The sequence below is a fragment of the Ahaetulla prasina genome, chromosome 4 (genome assembly GCF_028640845.1).
Source record: "Ahaetulla prasina isolate Xishuangbanna chromosome 4, ASM2864084v1, whole genome shotgun sequence".
Taxonomy (NCBI): Eukaryota; Metazoa; Chordata; class Lepidosauria; order Squamata; family Colubridae; genus Ahaetulla; species Ahaetulla prasina.
This window is the reverse complement of record NC_080542.1, coordinates 33,733,658-33,747,143: the sequence shown is the minus strand read 5'-3', so window position 1 is coordinate 33,747,143 and position 13,486 is coordinate 33,733,658. Positions and strand designations below refer to the sequence as shown.

The 13,486-nt window shown below is 49.4% G+C and overlaps 1 protein-coding gene across 9 annotated transcripts in view; it reads right to left on the bottom strand.

The window, feature by feature from the left end:
- The window catches only part of HDAC5 (histone deacetylase 5), a 178,967-nt gene that overhangs the window by 65,529 nt on the left and 99,952 nt on the right, over window positions 1–13,486 (bottom strand). The gene's annotated exons all lie outside the window — the stretch shown is intronic.

Sequence of the window (13,486 nt, the reverse complement as noted above, 5' to 3'; positions counted from 1 at the left end):
TCCTATTTTGCTTTAGGTTATTGCACTCTGTTTTGGATCCTCTGGCCTGTATCCAGTTCAGTGTGCTCTCATACCCCGGAGGGCCCACTCCAATCTCGCTGGCCTTTTAAGCAACCGTACTTTGCTGCCACACTCTTCCCAGGTCTACTGCTGCTCCTTATTACCAGGAATAGTGTCATCCTTCCCAATGAGTCTCAGCTTTTTCTCCTGTTGTTGCCTTATGACATCTCGGATGATATTGACTCACAGATTAGGGCCTGATCCCATTTTTGGCTGGCCTTCCTGCTTTGGCTTACATGGTTAGAGTGGGCACTTTCTTTTCGAAATGTAAGAATCTGTTGAACTTTTTATTTGACCCCTATTTGAGCCATATTTTATTTGATCCAGGTTTGGTGCATGCTGTGGTATTGGATCACGAAGGCTGACTCTGTAAACCACTCAGACGGGGTTGTAAAGTGCTGTGAAGTGGTATATAAGTCTTGAAAGCTACTGCCTTCGCATTTTGGCTTCCATATATATTCTGTATCACCGCATTGATTGGGGTTGCCATTTGCTTGTTTTCCCTGTTCAGGTGGATATCTCTATTAGATATCCTATTTTGCTTTAAGATTTTGCACTTTTTTGGATTCTCTGGCCTGTATCCAGTTCAGTGGGCTCTCAAACCCCAAAGGGCCCACTCCAATCTCCCTGACCTTTTAGACAACCCTTGATTGCTGTCACTCTTCCCAGGTCTACTGCTGCTCCTTATTACCAGGAATAAAGTCATCCGTCCCAATGAGTCTCAGCTTTTCCTCTTTTTGCTGCCTTATGACTTCTGAGATGATATTGGCTCACAGATTAGGGCCTGATCCCATTTCAGATTGGCCTTCCTGCTTTGTATTAGATGCTTAGAGTGGGCACTTTTTTCTCCCAATGTAAGAATCTGTTCAACTGGAGGAACAAACCTTTTTATTTGACACATATTAGTAGGTTTGGTACATGCTGTGGTATTGGATCACGAAGGCCTTTTTATTTGACCCATATTTGACCCATATTTTATTTGATTCAGGTTTGGTACATGCTTTGGTATTGGATCACAAAGGCTGACTCTGTAAACCACTCAGACTGGGTTGTAAAGAGCTGTGAAGTGGTATATAAGTCTTGAAAGCTACTGCCTTCGCATTTTGGCATGCATATATATTCTGTATCACCGCATTCATTGGGGTTGCCATTTGCTTGTTTTCCCTGTTCACGTGGATATCTCTGTTAGATATAAGTTATTTTCCTTTAGGTTATTGCATGGTGTTTTGGATATCCCACTCTGCCACCACGTTGCCATGGATCCTCTTGGCCTTCCTGCTTTGGCTTACATGCTTAGAGTGAGCATTTTTTTCCCCCAATGTAAGAATCTGTTGAACTGAAGAAACTAACCTTTTTATTTGACCCATTATTAGTGGGTTTGGTACATGTTGTGGTATTGGGTCACAAAGGCTGACTCTGTAAACCACTCAGACGGGGTTGTAAAGTGCTGTGAAGTGGTATATAAGTCTTGAAAGCTACTGCCTTCGCATTTTGGCTTGCATATATATTCTGTATCACCGCATTGATTGGGGTTGCCATTTGCTTGTTTTTTTCTTTCAGATGGACATCTCTGTTCAATATCTACTTTGCTTTATGATATTGCACGGTGTTTTGGATATCCCACTCTGCCACCACGTTGCCATGGATCCTCTGGTCTATATCCAGTTCAGTGGGCTCTCATACCCCAGAGGGCCCACTCCAGCCTCCTTGACCTTTTAGACAACCGTACTTTGCTGCCACACTCTTCCCAGGTCTACTGCTGCTCCTTATTACCAGGAATAAAGTCATTCTTCCCAATGAGTCTAAGCTTTTATTTATTTATTTATTTATTTTTATTAATCACATTTATATACCGCCCTATCTCCTGAAGGACTCTGGGCGGTTCACAGGCAAGTAAAAACATATAAATACAAATTAAAATAACTATTAAAAAAGTTATTCTAAAAGGCCGAATTATTAAAAAGCAATATAAATAATAAAACCCATTAAAAACCAATATAAATTTAAAATCTAATCCAGTCCTGCGCGGATGAATAAATGTCTTTTAAGCTCGCGACGGAAGGTTCGGAGGTCCGGAAGTTGACGGAGTCCTGGGGGGAGTTCGTTCCAGAGGGTGGAAGCCCCCACAGAGAAGGCCCTTCCCCTGGGTGTCGCCAGATGACACTGCCTAGCTGACGGCACCCTGAGGAGTCCCTCTCTGTGAGAGCGCACGGGTTGGTGAGAGGTATTCGGTAGCAGTAGGCGGTCCCGTAAGTAACCTGGCCCTATGCCATGGAGCGCTTTAAAAGTGGTTACCAAAACCTTGAAGCGCACCCGGAAGGCCACAGGTAGCCAGTGCAGTCTGCGCAGGATAGGTGTCACACGGGAGCCACAAGGGGCTCCCTCTATCACCCGCGCAGCCGCATTCTGGACTAACTGCAGCCTCCGGATGCCCTTCAAGGGGAGCCCCATGTAGAGAGCATTGCAGTAATCCAGTCGAGACGTCATGAGGGCGTGAGTGACCGTGCATAGGGCATCCCGGTCTAGAAAGGGGCGCAACTGGCGCACCAGGCGAACCTGGTAGAAAGCTCTCCTGGAGACGGCCGTCAAATGATCTTCAAAAGACAGCCGTTCATCCAGGAGGGCGCCCAAGGTGCGCACCCTCTCCCTCCCGGCCAATGACTCGCCCCAACAGTCAGCCGTGGACTCAGCTGACTGTACCGGGATGCCGGCATCCACAGCCACTCTGTCTTGGAGGATTGAGCTTGAGCCTGTTTCTCCCCATCCAGACCCGCACGGCTTCCAAACACCGGGACAGCACTCGATAGCCGTTGGGGTGGCCCGTGGAAAATACAGCTGGGTGTCATCAGCGTACAACTGGTACCTCACACCGAAGCCACTGATGATCTCACCCAGCGGCTTCATATAGATGTTGAACAGAAGGCGAGAGAATCGACCCCGCGGCACCCCACAAGTGAGGCGCCTCGGGCCGACCTCTGCCCCTGTCAACACCGTCTGCGATCGATCGGAGAGATAGGAGGAGAACCACCGATAAACGGTGCCTCCCACTCCCAATCCCTCCAACCGGCGCAGCAGGATACCATGGTCGATGGTATCAAAAGCCGCTGAGAGGTCTAATAGGACCAGGGCAGAGGAACAACCCCTATCCCTGGCCCTCCAGAGATCATCTACCAACGCGACCAAAGCCGTCTCAGTGCTGTAACCGGGCCGGAAACCGGACTGGAACGGGTCTAGATAGACAGTTTCATCCAGGTGTAAGGGAAACTGATATGCCACCATATTCTCTACAACCTTCGCCGCGAAGCGAAGGTTGGAGACCGGACGATAATTACCTAAAACAGCCGGGTCCAGGGAAGGCTTCTTGAGGAGGGGTCTCACCACCGCCTCTTTCAAGGCGGCCAGGAAGACTCCCTCCACCAAAGAAGCGCTCGTAATTGCCTGGAGCCAGCCTCGTGTCACCTCCTGAGTGACCAGCACCAACCAGGAGGGGCACGGGTCCAGTAAACACGTGGTGGCATTCAACCTACCCAACAACCTGTCCATGTCCTCGGGAGCCACAGGGTCAAACTCATCCCAAACAATGTCACCAAGACCACCCTCAGACGTCTCACCTGAGTCACCGCAATTTTGGTCCAAACCGTCCCAAAGCTGAACGATTTTATCGTATAGATAATCGTTAAACTCCTCAGCACGTCCCTGTAACGGGTCATCCCGCTCCCCCTGGTGAAGGAGGGAACGAGTCACCCGAAACAGGGCGGCTGGGCAATTATCTGCCGATGCAATGAGGGAGGAGGCGTAGCAACGCCTCGCTTCCCTCAATGCCACTAGGTAAGTCCTATTATAAAACTTCACTAGTGTCCGATCAGCCTCTGAACGGCTAGACCTCCAGGAACTCTCTAGGCGTCTTTTCCGGCGCTTCATCCCCCTCAGCTCCTCGGAGAACCAAGGAGCCAGTTGGGACCTGCGCCAGGTCAGAAGCCGCAAAGGCACGACAAGTTCCTCAACCATGCCGTGAGCCAGACCCTCAGGAAGTGGTCCAAGCTCCGTCCGGAACCTCTCCGGGTCCATCAGGCGCCTGGGATGGAACCAACGTATTGGCTCTGTCTCCCTGCGGTGTTGAATGGCGGTCAGAAAGTCCAGGCGAAGGAGAGAGTGATCTGATCATGACAAAGATTCAATGACTATTTCCTTCAAGTCCAGATCTCTCAACCACTGACCAGAGATAAAAATCAAGTCCAGTGTGCCACCCCCAGTGTGAGTAGGGCCATCAACTACTTGAGTCAGGTCCAAGGCCGTCATGGAAGCCGTGAACTCCCGAGCTGCTGTCGATGACGAGCCAGAAGATGGCAAGTTAAAGTCCCCCATGACTAAAAGTCTGGGGGTCTCAACTGCCACCCCAGCAAGCACCTCCAGGAGCTCGGGCAGGGCAGCTGTCACGCAGCAAGGAGCCAGGTACGCGACCAGCAAGCCCATCTGACACCTATGACCCCATCTCACAAAGAGGGATTCACACCCGGCAATCTGAGGTACAGTGGTCTCCCTCGGCTCCAGGCTCTCTCTAATCACAACCGCCACCCCCCCACCCCTACCCTGAGCCCTCGGCTGATGGAATGCACAGAAACCCGGCGGGCACATTTCAACAAGGGGCACGCCCCCTTCAGTGCCCAACCAGGTTTCCGTAACGCCTATAAGATCCGCGGCGCCCCCCTGAATAAGATCGTGTATTAGGGGGGCCTTATTGACCACGGACCGTGCGTTGCATAACATGAGCCGAAGGCCCAGGCTCTGAGGGTCTTGACCATCCGGGGAACGGGGCAAGTCAGAGGGATCGGGGCGCGCAGTCGCCTGTAAACATCGAGCGCGCGCCCCCACAGAACGATATGATCCCCCACTTCCGCCGTATCTGCCCCTCCCACTTACCGTGCAAATAGAACCACCCTCACTAGAAGGAACACCTTCCCCCCCCATAACCTCCGAACCTAATAAATAACCGCCACGAGCACACACAGGAACTGGCTCCCCTCCCGACGGGCTACCCCCAACACCCGCCCTAACCCTCCCACCCCTTAAAAATGCCCTATCTAAAAAACCCCAAAGGCTCTTTTTCTTCGCATGCCACCTCTGTGGATCCCAAGACCCGTCATTGAGGCCGGCCCTTGATAGAGAAGCGGGCCATTCCTGCGAGGCGGGGGCACCTCGCAGGCGCAAGAGTTCCAATGCAGAATATCGCATATATAATAACTAAAGGCATAAATAGGAGATAGAGGCCGACGAGAGGTAATAATGTCTAGGATGGCAAAATGTAATGCCAAGTCCAAATGGATACCCATCCTCCGATAAATCTTCAGATGGTGGCTGGCTTAAAGCTGGTAAAAGATGGAATGGTAGGCAGATATAGTCTGATGATAAAATTGTCACTACTCTGCCCAAAGCACAGTCCTAAAATCCATGGCCTGAAAGAGATGGTACTTCTCTCCACGTCAACGGCGTCACAGACGTTTCCAAATAGATGTTTTAGAATAGATGTTTCAAAGTCAGGGCCCCCAGCAGATCACCAATCAGGCTCCAATTATCTTCCCCAAAAATCCAGGAATAATCATGACCCAAGAGTCTCAACCAGTCATGTAAAATGCATGATGACAAAATGCAGATGACAAATGTTACAGTTGAAAATGTAACGTTATAATCCCGGGAGGAAGCCGGCCCAGCTAGGCCAAATCAGACCGCACTAGGCCAGGACACCTCGGCCCACCACCCCATGTCTTTCCATAGAACGTCTCAGAAAGTCTCAGGTGGGGCCACAAGGAGGTCCCTTCATAACCCTTCGCCCCAAGCCAAACCTGGGAAAAAACCTGGAAAAACCAGGAAGCCAGGAAGAGCCGGAACAGTCAGGAGTAGTCCAGAAACGCCCGGTATCCAAACGTGGAGGAAAAACAAACCGCGGCCTTCCCACAGCCAAATACAGGCCGCGGCCACACCTAGCGCCCGATGAGATGGCAAGATGACCGCCGTCCGCAGCTCGCCCTCCCCGGTCTCGTTCTCGGCAGCCGTGAGTCCGAGGAGGTCCGCAGACCCCTCCCACGGCTGCCCGAGAGATGGTACGCCTGACCGGGGGGCGCAGACCGCTCGGCAGGCCACCTGGGCGCCGCCATCCCCTCTTCGATCGCCCGTCGCCGGCTCCGATCCCCTGCTACGCCACCATCTTGCGCATGCGCAGAGCCAAAAACCTCTTTTCCTCTTGTTGCTGCCTTATGACTTCTGGGACGATATTGGCTCACAACTTAGGGCCTGATCCCATTTCAGATTGGCCTTCCTGCTTTGGCTTAGATGCTTAGAGTGGGCACTTTCTTCTCCCAATGTAAGAATCTGTTTAACTGAAGAAACTAACCTTTTTCTTTGACCCATATTAGTGGGTTTGGTACATGCTGCGGTATTGGGCACAAAGGCTGACTCTGTAAACCACTCAGACGGGATTGTAAAGTGCTGTGAAGTGGTATATAAGTCCCATTTTGGCTTGCATATATATTCTGTATCACCGCATTCATTGGGGTTGCCATTGGCTTGTTTTCCCCACTCAGGTGGATATTTCTCTTAGATATCCTATTTTGCTTAAGGTTATTGCACTCTGTTTTGGATTCTCTGGCCTGTATCAGTTCAGTGTGCTCTCATACCCCAGAGGGCCAACTCCAACCTCCCTGGCCTTTTAGGCAACCCTTGATTGCTGTCACTCTTCCCAGGTCTACTGCTGCTCCTTATTACCAGGAATAAAGTCATCCGTCCCAATGAGTCTCAGCTTTTCCTCTTATTAATTAATTAATTTATTAATTAAATTTCTATACCGCCCTTCTCCCGAAGGACTCCGGGTGGTGTACAGCCTGATTTAAAACACATAAATACACAATATAAATCCCAGATTTAAAATGCATTTAAAACGAAATAGTTAACAGGCCAAATTAACTAAAACGGTCATAGACCGATATAAAACCCTTAAAATTTAAAATTATAAATAGATTAATACATTAAAATTAAGTTAAAATTAAATTATAACACTTAGGCTAGTCCCCCCCAATTGAATAATAGAGTCTTCAGTTCCCGCTTGAAGGTTCGGAGGTCGGGAAGTTGACGTAGCCCTGAAGGTAACTCATTCCATAGGGTCAGTGCAGCCACAGAGAAGGCTCTCCCTCTGGGGGCCACCAGCCGACAGTTTGGCTGATGGCACCCGGAGCAGGCCCACTTTGTGGGAGCGCACAGGTCGTTGGGAGGCTATCGATGGCAGAAGGCTCGTAAATAGCCCGGTCCTAAGCCATGGAGCGCTTTGAAGGTAAGCACTAACACCTTGAATTGCACCCGGAAGGCTACCGGCAGCCAGTGCAGGCCACGCAGGATAGGTGTTATATGGGAGCAATGTGGTGCTCCCACTATTATCCGCGCAGCCGCATTCTGGACTAGCAGGAGCCTCCCGGTGCTCTTCAAGGGGAGCCCCATGTAGAGAGCATTGTAATAGTCCAAGCGAGAGGTAACGAGGGCGTGAGTGACCGTGTGTAGGGAGTCCCGGTCAAGAAAGGGGCGCAACTGGCGCATCAGGCGAACCTGATGAAATGCTCCCCTGGCGACGGCCGTCAGGTGCTCTTCTAGGGACAGCCAATCGTCCAGGAGAACGCCCAAGTTGCGCACCCTTCCCCTGGGGGTCAGAACTTCACCCCCCACAGTCAGCGAAGGCGTAAGCTGACTGTACAGGGACGCCGGAACCCACAGCCACTCTGTCTTGGTGGGGTTGAGCTGGAGCCTGTTCCTCCCCATCCAGACCCGCACGGCCTCCAGACACCAGTCCATCACCTCGACAGCTTCGCAGGGGTGGTTCGGGGTGGAAATGTACAGCTGAGTATCATCAGCGTACAGATGATAATCCACCCCGAAACCACGGATAACCTCACCCAGCGGCTTCATATAGATGTTGAACAGGAGAGGCGAGAGAACCGACCCCTGAGGCACCCCACAAGTGAGGCACCTAGAGGTCGATCTCCGCCCCCCTGCCAACACCGTCTGCGAATGGTCAGAGAGATAGGATGAGAACCACCGGTAAACGGTGCCTCCCACCCCCAATCCCTCCAACCGCCGCAGCATGGTCGATAGTATCAAAAGCCGCCGAGAGATCTAACAGGACCAGGACAGAGGAACATCCCCTGTCCCGAGCCTTCCAGAGGTCATCCACCAGCGCGACCAAAGCCGTCTCGGTGCTGTAACCAGGTCTGAAGCCGGACTGGAACGGGTCTAGAAAGACAGTTTCCTCCAGGTATTGGGGAAGCTGATATGCCACCACACTCTCAACAACCTTCGCCAGAAAGCAAAGGTTGGAGACTGGACGATAGTTCGCCAATACAGCTGGATCCAAGGATGGCTTCTTGAGGAGGGGCCTCACCACCGCCTCTTTCAAGGCGGTGGGAAAAATGCCCTCCAACAAGGAAGCGTTGGTAATTCCCAGGAGCCAGCCTCATGTCACCACCCGTGTGGCCAGTACCAACCAGGAGGGACACGGGTCCAACATGTGGTGGGATTCAGCCTAGCCAACAACCTGTCCATGTCATCAGGGGTCACAGGCTCAAACTCAGCCAGGTAATATCCACAAGACTCGTCCCCGTCCCCTCGCCCGGATCTATCCAATCAGTGTCCAGTCCATCCGGATCCGAGCGATTTTATCGGACAGTTACTGTACAAAATCCTCAGCACGCCCCTGCAAGGGGTCTTCCCGAGCCTCCTGCGAAAGCAGGGAGCGGGTCACTTTAAACAGGGTAGCTGGGCGGTTATCTGCCGATGCGATAAGAGCGGAGAAATAATTATGTTTCGCTTTATCGCCACTAGATAGGTCTGAATATGAGACCTAACTAGTGTTCGGTCGGATTTGGTGCGGCTGGACCTCCAGGCACTCTCTAGGCGTCTTTTCCGGCGCTTCATCTCCCTCAGCTCCTCGTTATACCAAGGAGCTGGGCGAGTTCGGCGCCGGGTCAGAGGCCGCAAAGGCACGACGCGGTCCAAAGCCCCGGCGGCCACCCCTTCCCAGGCGGCCACCAGTTCTTCGACCGAGTTGTGGGCTAATTCCCCAGGAAGTGGCCCAAGCTCCGTCAGGAACCTCTCAGGGTCCATCAGGCGCCTGGGACGGAACCATTGAACCGGCTCCGCCTCCCTGCGGCGGGGTGCGGCGGTTCAAAAGTCTAGCTGAAGGAGTATGACAAGGGTTTAACAATTAATTCCCCAAAATCCAGATCATTAAGCCACTGTCCCAAGACGAAAATCAAGTCCAGAGTGTAACCCCTGGTGTGGGTGGGACCATTAACTACCTGGGTCAGGTCCAAGGCCGCCATGGAAGCCATGAACTCCCGAACTGCCGTTGATGATTCGCCCACCGACGGCAAGTTGAAATCCCCCATAACCATAAGTCTGGGGGTCTCAACGCCATCCCGGCTATCATCTCCGACAACTCGGGCAGGCCTGCTGCCACGCAGCAAGGAGCCAGGTACGTAACCAGCATGCCCACCTGTACCCCACGGCCCCACTTTACCAGAAGGGTTTCACAACCGGCTATCTGCGGGACAGTGACCTCCCTCGGTTCTAGACCCTCGTGGATAACAACCGCTACCTCCCCACCCCTACCCTGGGCCCTCAGTTGATGGAATGCCTGGAAACCTGGTGGGCACATCTCGACAAGGGGAACCCCCCTTCTGCGCCCAACAGAAGGGGGGTTGCTGCTTTATGACTTGTTGCTGCTTTATGACTTCTGGGATGATATTAGCTCACAACTTAGGGCCTGAAACCATTTAAGGTTGGCCTTCCTGCTTTGGCTTAGATGCTTAGAGTGGGCACTTTCTTCTCCCAATGTAAGAATCTGTTCAACTAGAGAAACTAACCTTTTTCTTTGACCCATATTAGTGGGTTTGGTACATGCTGCGGTATTGGTCACAAAGGCTTACTCTGTAAACCACTCAGATGGGGTTGTAAAGTGCTGTGAAGTGGTATATAAGTCTTGAAAGCTACTGCCTTCGCATTTTGGCTTGCATATATATTCTGTATCACCGCATTGATTGGGGTTGCCATTTGCTTGTTTTTCCCTTTCAGATGGACATCTGTGTTCAATATCTACTTTGCTTCATGATATTGCACGGTGTTTTGGATATCCCACTCTGCCACCACGTTGCCATGGATCCTCTGGTCTATATCCAATTCAGTGGGCTCTCATACCCCAGAGGGCCCACTCCAACCTCCCTGGCCTTTTAGGCAACCTTTGTCACTCTTCCCAGGTCTACTGCTGCTCCTCATTACCAGGAATAAAGTCATTCTTCCCAATGAGTCTAGCTTTTCCTCTTGTTGCTGCCTTATAACTTCTCGGACGATATTGGCTCACAGATTAGGGCCTGATCCCATTTCTGGTTGACCTTCCTGCTTTGTATTAGATGCTTAGAGTGGGCACTTTTTTCTCCCAATGTAAGAATCTGTTCAACTGAAGAAACTAACCTTTTTATTTGACCCATATTTGAGCCATATTTTATTTGATTCAGGTTTGGTACATGCTGTGGTATTGGATCACAAAGGCTGACTCTGTAAACCACTCAGACTGGGTTGTAAAGTGCTGTGAAGTGGTATATAAGTCTTGAAAGCTACTGCCTTCGCATTTTGGCTTGCATATATATTCTGTATCACCGCATTGATTGGGGTTGCCATTTGCTTGTTTTTCCCTTTCAGATGGACATCTGTGTTCAATATCTACTTTGCTTCATGATATTGCACGGTGTTTTGGATATCCCTCTCTGCCATCACGTTGCCATGGATCCTCTCGTCTATATCCAATTCAGTGGGCTCTCATACCCCAGAGGGCCCACTCCAACTTCCCTGGCCTTTTAGGCAACCTTTGATTGCTGTCACTCTTCCCAGGTCTACTGCTGCTCCTCATTACCAGGAATAAAGTCATTCTTCCCAATGAGTCTCAGCTTTTCCTCTTGTTGCTGCCTTATAACTTCTCGGACGATATTGGCTCACAGATTAGGGCCTGATCCCATTTCTGGTTGACCTTCCTGCTTTGTATTAGATGCTTAGAGTGGGCACTTTTTTCTCCCAATGTAAGAATCTGTTCAACTGAAGAAACTAACCTTTTTATTTGACCCATATTTGAGCCATATTTTATTTGATTCAGGTTTGGTACATGCTGTGGTATTGGATCACAAAGGCTGACTCTGTAAACCACTCAGACTGGGTTGTAAAGTGCTGTGAAGTGGTATATAAGTCTTGAAAGCTACTGCCTTCGCATTTTGGCATGCATATATATTCTGTATCACCGCATTGATTGGGGTTGCCATTTGCTTGTTTTCCGTTCAGGTGGATATCTCTATTAGATATCCTATTTTGCTTTAAGATATTGCACTCTTTTTTGGATTCTCTGACCTGTATCCAGTTCAGTGGGCTCTCATACCCCAAAGGGCCCACTCCAACCTCCCTGGCCTTTGAGGCAACCCTTGATTGCTGTCACTCTTCCCAGGTTACTGCTGCTCCTTATTACCAGGAATAAAGTCATCCTTCCCAATGAGTCTCAGCTTTTCCTCTTTTTGCTGCCTTATGACTTCTGAGACGATATTGGCTCACAGATTAGGGCCTGATCCCATTTCAGATTGACCTTCCTGCTTTGGCTTAGATGCTTAGAGTGGGCACTTTCTTCTCCCAATGTAAGAATCTGTTCAACTCAAGAAACTAACCTTTTTCTTTGACCCATTATTAGTGGGTTTGGTACATGCTGCGGTATTGGGTCACAAAGGCTGACTCTGTAAACCACTCAGACGGGGTTGTAAAGTGCTGTGAAGTGGTATATAAGTCTTGAAAGTTACTGCCTTCGCATTTTGGCTTGCATATATATTCTGTATCACCGCATTCATTGGGGTTGCCATTTGCCTGTTTTTTCCTTTCAGATGGACATCTCTGTTCAATGTCTACTTTGCTTTATGATATTGCACGGTGTTTTGGATATCCCACTCTGCCACCACGTTGCATGGATCTTCTGGGCTGTATCCAATTCAATGGGCTCTCATACCCCAGAGGGCCCACTCCAACCTCCCTGGCCTTTAGTTAATCCATAAATCAGTAGACCCTTGGATAGTAATTTTTGGTCATACTCTTCCTGGGTCTACTGCTGCTCCTCATTACCAGGAATAAAGTAGAGTTCTCCTCAACATCAGGGTGTTTCCAGTTTTCTATACTGAATAGCAAAACCTGCAACTCTTCGCACATTTCTACCAGGGGAACCCCCCCTTCTGTGCCCAACCAGGTCTCTGAGATGCCCATCAGGTCCGCTCCCCCCTCTTGTATAAGATCGGAAATGATGGGGGCTTTATTTACCATGGACCTGGCATTACACAACATAAGCCGAAGGCCCAGCCTCTGAGGATTCAAGCCACTCCGGGAACGGGAAAAGTCAGGGGGCCCGGAGTGCGTGATCGCTCGCAAACAGCGACCACGCACTCCCCGAACATGATGCGGACCCACGCTTCCGCCATATCTGCCCCTCCCAATTACCGTGCAGATGGAATAGCCCTCATGGTATCGAGCTCCATCCTCCTCTTTCACCTCCAAAACTATAGTGTCCATACCGTGAGCCTTCGCAGGGTCTAGCCACGGCCCTGATGGGTTTCCCCCAAAGCCTATCCTAGCCCTCCCACCCCTTAAAAACCCCATACTTAAATTATTTAAAAAATGTTTAAACGACAAATTTAAAAAACCCCTAAGCCCCTCCTTAGGGTTGAACTGAGCATGTCAACATGTATGTTGTGTTGAATATTGTTATGAAATCAGAACTTTTCTTGCAAGATTAATGGATAGTCAAGTAGAAAAGAGCCATTGAGGATTATTTTTATATTTGATTACTACTGCAAGACTATTATATGCACAAAAATAGAAATTCTCTGAAATATCAACAGCAAAGGGATGGTTAGAATAGAATAGAATAGAATAGAATTTTATTGGCCAAGTGTGATTGGACACACAAGGAATTTGTCTTGGTGCATATGCTCTCAGTGTTCATAAAAGAAAAGATACGTTCATCAAGGTACAACATTTACAACACAGTTGGCGGAGAACTAGTGGAGATGGCAAATTTAAGTTCTTTGATTAAAAATCAATAACTACATTTATCAATACTTGGAAAACCCTCATAGACATTTTAATGAAAAAAAGAAAAAAATGAATTTGTGATTTATGGGTTTGAGAATTAGTATGGTTGGACTATGGAAAGAATGAAATTATAATGTAACCTTATAGAGTAAAATTCAAATTCATTCATAAGTGTTAAAAAGACTGAAGCTGCTTCTTTATTAAAAAAAATCCTTTTTGATTTCTTTTTCTATTTTCTTACACATGTGGCATTCATAGATAGATAGATCTATAGATAGAT